At 43.4% G+C, this 6000-nt stretch overlaps 1 protein-coding gene across 3 annotated transcripts in view; it reads left to right on the top strand.

Annotated features, from left to right (window-relative positions):
* Positions 1–250: 250 nt before the first annotated feature.
* JAKMIP2 (janus kinase and microtubule interacting protein 2) overlaps positions 251–6000 on the top strand; it is a 105114-nt gene continuing 99364 nt past the window's right edge. For 2 of the 3 annotated variants that reach the window (XM_043490664.1, XM_038414734.2), the window contains exon 1: positions 251–390. The gene's annotated coding sequence lies outside the window, so the exon portion shown is untranslated. The remainder of the gene's footprint in view (positions 391–6000) is intronic. The other variant, XM_043490663.1, reaches the window with a different exon arrangement.

The following is a 6000-nucleotide window of genomic DNA, read 5'->3' as shown; positions in this document are numbered from 1 at the left end:
GGGAATAAGCCTCAGTCTCTCCCTGCTCTTCCCTCCCCCATCTCCTCCTTTTCCCTCCATCTTTTATGGCTGTTGCCATGGCGCCTAGAGAGAGCTCAGCGCTGCAGCAGGGGAGGGAGGAGGGAGCAGCAGTGCCTTCTGCAATTCCAGGTTCTCGCTCACTCAGCTCATCACCCTCCTCCTCCTAGGAGGGAGGTGGCTGGCTATTGCTGCTCTGGGTGGGCGGGTGGTTTACATCCTCAGCATCACCAAGCAGAGGGGTGGGCGGGGGGGCGGAGGGAAATCCCAGCAGCTGCTGATGTTGGGCTTTGAAGCAGCCTCAGTAACAGGGAAAATGGATTCAGCTTGCACATCCCTCGCCTTTCAGCATCTTCTCCTGGTTTCGACATGGTGAGCAGCAGAGCCAGCACTGCCTTTATTGCTGTTATTAATGATTGTGGCGGAGGGTCATTATTCTCACGCTGATGATGTATTTTCTGATCTGGTTGCTCTGAGTATCTTTATTATGTCTGTGAAACAATGACTTCCATCTGAGCTATTAGAGAGAGCATGAGGGCGGGAGAGATGGGAGGGATGGGAGGGATGGAGTGAGAGAGCTGGAGATATAGAAAGATGGAGAGAGGAGGAGGGGATGGGCTGATTAGGAGCAGACTTAATAAAACAATATTCCAAGAAGTCATCTTAGCTAACCTCATGCTCTAAATACTCCTCAAATCCCTTTTTTTATTTTTCATCTTCTTCCCTTTGCTGTGACAAAATGGGATGCACTGAAGATGGTTGTTAATCAAAAAAAAAAGGAATGTATTTTTTCACAGGGCTTAGTTTGAGCCTCAGTAACTCCTAGATACTTAGGTTGGGCCTTAGTGAAATAGCATTTGGGGTAGTAAGTGCAGCTAAGCCAAGAGCAGTGTAGAAGGAGCCACTCTGATTAATTTTGTTTGCAGCACAGATTTACCTATTTTGTTTTGCTGTGGCTTTGTGTGAGCTTCCATTTTTAGACTGTCTTTTTAAAAATGTTTCTATATAGATCTTGTTGTTATGGAAGAGGGGTGTGTGTATGTGTATGAATATACTCACACATTGAGCTGCATGTCTTTGTATGTACAGTACATGTGCTGTTTTCACTGCCAGTAACGGAAGAAACATTCCAGTTGGGGTGGTGTAAGATATATTCTTCAGTTATTGAATTATTGTCCCTTGGTTTCATTATGGCACTTAGGATAGACCTATATAATGCATTTGGTCTGTTTTATGGCACTAAATACTAATTTGTGCCTATCTTCATTTGTTTCCATTAATATAAATGGATATAAGATACTGAACATATACCTTATGGCCTAGGGATGGATGCATAGATAGCTCTAGGTATAGATATTAAAAATTTAAATTAAGACCTTGGGAGAAAAAATGTCAAACCATATTTTTAAACCTATGGATTTGCACTCAGAAATGTCCCAGGCACCATTGTACCAGGAAAGGTCAGATTCTCCTTTCTAAATGCCCTGCATTCATTGTGCTAGATTCTGCCTTGATGTACACTCCATGAACTGCTTGAACTCTGGGAAGCATGTTAGTGTCATGTAGGGTCCATTATGTCCAATAATACTGGATTTGATTCTTCAATCCCGGCTCAAGCAAAATTCCCATTGTTCAGGCCTGCTGTTGTGTGTTCATTCCACCAGTGTACAAACACCAGGCCAAAATCAGCTGTGCTCTAAATGTTGACATGATTCTGCCCAAATTCTGATTCCTCTTATGCTGGTGTAAATTCATGGTAATTCCATTGACTTCAATAGGCTTACACCTGGTGTGGGTGAACTCATATGTATATAGTAACGTAGCTTGCAGTGATTTGGCATTGGGACTAAAAAGTGAGTGTCATATAAATGGATCTGGGGACTAAATTCAGCCCTGGCACAAGCAGGTACAATTAAGTCAATGGATGTTGCACCCACTGAGCCAGAATCAATCCCATTTTTAAAGGGGGTGAGTCTGCACCTCTGGTCGATTCACCCTCAGGGGACAGCAGGAGGCATTTCCAATGGAAATGGGCAACTTCATCTCTGTTGGGAAATTCGTGGGAATCCCCCCAGCAGAGGTGTCTGAGCGGAGTTGCTGACTTGATGCATCTGACCAAACCCTTTCCCAGGACAGCCTTGTTGACTTTTGGAACTCCACCACCTATAAGTGGATCCTCTGGAGCTCTCCATCACTGTAACCTCCCTCCTGTTGGACTTGCTGGCTTGGCCATTCTGCGAGGGTCTACACTGGTTGAGGCTGGCCCTGACCTTGGAGTTGAATTTGTCCACTTGCTTTTGCAGTGCCCAACACAACCCTGACTGGGATCTCTAGGTATTATAATACAAACAATAGGTAACTGCCTTTGGCTACGTTTGCCCCAGCATCTTTCAGTGGCCTCTGGTCATATTGTCCTTCTGTTTCCAGTGGTTATTTCTAGCTCAGTAAGCTTTTAACACAGGTCTTCTGTTATCCTACTCTCTTTTGTTTCAGCCTCTACTTAATGGGAAGATAACACTGGTGCAGCACTAGAATGTGGTTGTGCATAACAAACAACAGGCTATTATCATTTATAAATGCATGGTGGAACCATCTTGACCTTTTATTATTATCAAAACTTTAATGCAGCTGGAAAGCGGATGCATAATTTCTCCATTGTTATTACAAAGAATAACTGACTTCATAGTATTCAAGTCAGAGAAACACTGTGTAACTCTACTAACAATATGATGCCAGAGTCATTTTCAGGTTTTGGTTTCTATTACCCATCCTTTGCCTTTTATTCCTTTTATCCAGTTAATATCACAGTTTACAAATGCATAAAAGCTCTCCTCTTACCATAAAAAGATAATAGGCTAGATTCTGATCCTACTAACTCTGATTTAAATCCGGTGTAACTCTAATGAAGTCAATGGATCTAACTCTGATCTCACACTGGTTTCACTCCCAGTATAATGGAGTCACTCCTGATTTACATCAGTGTAAATGAGAGCAGAATCAAGCCTATTAGTGGACCAATGTGGTCCAGTGGTTTAAGCCTAGAAATTAGTAAAAAAGGAAGTTCTAATCCCTGAACTGACACCAGCTCCATCTGTGGCTTTGGTTATATCATGAACTCTGCTGCCTGTGAAATGGGCAGATAACAATGACAAATGTACTGGGAGAACTGCTGTGAGGACTAATCAGCTAGTGTGTACAGAGCAATTGAACACAGAAAGCACAGAAAAGTGCTAACTGTTACAGAGCTTGTGTATTCACCATTTGTTTTACACACTGACATGGGCGTTGATAAAACAATCTTAATTTATTTTGATTTGAATCTAGTTTGATTTGCTTGAAGATAATCTTCCTAGCTGGGGCTAGTACATGGAAAAGTATTCTTCCTGTGACACACTGAGTGTGGAGTGACGTGTCCAGAGCATGCTCTTAAGGGTAACCAATAAACATGTAATTTCAGAGGATGATTCATAAACTGACTCTGCTTAGTTCACCCAGGGGAATGCTGCAGTCTAGCAGATGAAACAGGTGAAATGCATGTGCAGTTTGAACAATGCTGCCGGTCAAGGTTCCTTCCCCACTCTGAACTCTAGGGTACAGATGTGGGGACCCACATGAAAGATCCCCTAAGCTTATTCTTACTAGCTTAGGTTAAAAACTTCTCCCAGGAACAAACTTTTCCTTGTCCTTGAACTGTATGCTGCCACCATCAAGCGTTTTAAACTAAGAACAAAGAAAGAGACCACTTGGAGACATCTTTCCCCAAAATATTCCCCCAGGCCCTATACCCTCTTTTCTGGGGAAGGCTTGATAAGAATCCTCACCAATTTGTACAGGTGAACACAGACCCCAAACCCTTGGATCTTAAGAACAATGAAAAATCAATCAGGTTTTTAAAAGAAGAATTTGAATTAAAGAAAAGATAAAAGAATCACCTCTGTAAAATCAGGATGGTAAATACCTTACAGGGTAATCAGATTCAAAACATAGAGAATCCCTCTAGGCAAAACCTTAAGTTACAAAAAGACACGGCTTATTTTACCAGCCATTAAACAAAAGAAAATCTAATGCATGTTCTAGCTAGATTACTTACTAACTTTACAGGAGTTGTAAGGTTGCATTCTCGATCTGTTCCCAGCAAAAGCATCACACAGACTGACAGAACCCTTTGTTCCGCCCCCTACTCCCCCCTCCAGATTTGAAAGTATCTTGTCCCTTCATTGGTCATTTTGGGTCAGGTGCCAGGGAGGTTACCTTAGCTTCTTAACCCTTTACAGGTGAAAGGGTTTTGCCTCTGGCCAGGAGCGATTTTATAGCATTGTATACAGAATGGTGGGGTACCCTTCCCTTTATATTTATGACACTGCTAAACCTGCATCTGCAGAGGACATGCAGACAATGGGGACCCCAGGCACAGGATGAAATGCTAATGCTATGTTTACTGCATACTTTCCAAAGTCACGTGGTGTGGAGTACTAGCGGCTTTAAGCTGCCAGAGAGCTCTGTGGGAATAACTTGAGAATCAGGATATCTCCATCTTTACAGTCACCCTGGGTGAGGAATAACACCAACTGCCCATCTCTAGCCACTACTTCCCATAATTCCTCCCCAAACACAGCAGTTCCTGACACGTTTCTTGTTCTGCCCCCGGGGTTCTTGGACTTGACCCTTACAACCCCATTGCCCAGCTTGCGGAGGGAGGAGGGAAGGACACAGTGAATCATGGCCTTGCACTTCAGTCAAATAGCTTTGCAGACAAAATCAGATTTGCTCTTGATTCCGAAATGATTAATACGGTTCTCAAAGGAATGAAATAATCTGAACCCACAACTATTGTCTTGTATCAATTTTGAGACAAATCTCGGCCTCTCTTCATTAGCTTTCAAGGCTCCAATTGCAACACAAATCTCATGTTTCTGAGATGTTTCTGCTGCAATGAGGCCCAGGCAGAGATACCATGTATGGAATTCTGCCAGTCCCTGCTGTGAGAGTGGAATGTGGACAGGCCAGGGATATGGAGAAAGTACGGCCTGGGAACAGGAAAGACCCAAATTCACATCTCGGTGGGTTGCATCCTCCTCTTCTTCCATAACGTGTTAGTAGCAGCCACATCCCAGGTTCTAGTGGTCCCTTGTTGTGTGTTAAGGGGAAACACTCATCACGCCAATAGATGTCTTAAAAAAAGCCCTTTTACTCAGGCTTTGCTCCTGGGAACAGAATATGGCCCTTTTGTGACATCACAATCATTTCAATGAGTTTATCTTAAAGTGAGTTGAGATTGGATCCTAGCATGTTGGGGATATTATAATACAAGACACCAGTGAAAAGTCTGATCCTTCAGCACTTACTCTGGCAAAGCCCCATATAAATGCTGGCCTCCTCAGAGACACAGGAAGGGGATAGGGATGTGCGCCTTATAGATTCATAGATTCATAGATACTAAGGTCAGAAGGGACCATTCTGATCATCTAGTCCGACCTCCTGCACAGCGCAGGCCACAGAATCTCACCCACCCACTCCTATGAAAAACCTCACCCATGTCTGAGCTATTGAAGTCCTTAAATCATGGTTCAAAGACTTCAAGGAGCAGAGAAGCCTCCCTCAAGTCAACCATGCCCCATGCTCCAATCTGCCCTGGAGGAAAATTCCTTCCCGACCCCAAATATGGCAATCAGCTAAACCCTGAGCATATGGGCAAGATTCACCAGCCAGATACCCAGGAAAGAATTTTCTATAGTAACTCAGATCCCATCCATCTAATATCCCATCTCAGGGGATTTGGCCTATTTACCCTGCATATTTAAAGATCAATTACTTACCAAAATCCCATTATCCCATCATACCATCTCCTCGGAACTCACTAGCAATGGATGCCCTGGTGCTCCCAGAGACAGAGCTGTGAACAAATTCCTGAAGTTCCCATTGGGTCAGTGCATCTTTTGCATTTCCTCAGCTATTTGGCTCAAGTCTATGTAACCCACTGGT

Source organism: Dermochelys coriacea, chromosome 8 (genome assembly GCF_009764565.3).
Source record: "Dermochelys coriacea isolate rDerCor1 chromosome 8, rDerCor1.pri.v4, whole genome shotgun sequence".
Classification (NCBI taxonomy): Eukaryota; Metazoa; Chordata; order Testudines; family Dermochelyidae; genus Dermochelys; species Dermochelys coriacea.
Note: the sequence above shows the minus strand (reverse complement) of the source record. Positions and strands in the feature narration are given on the sequence as shown.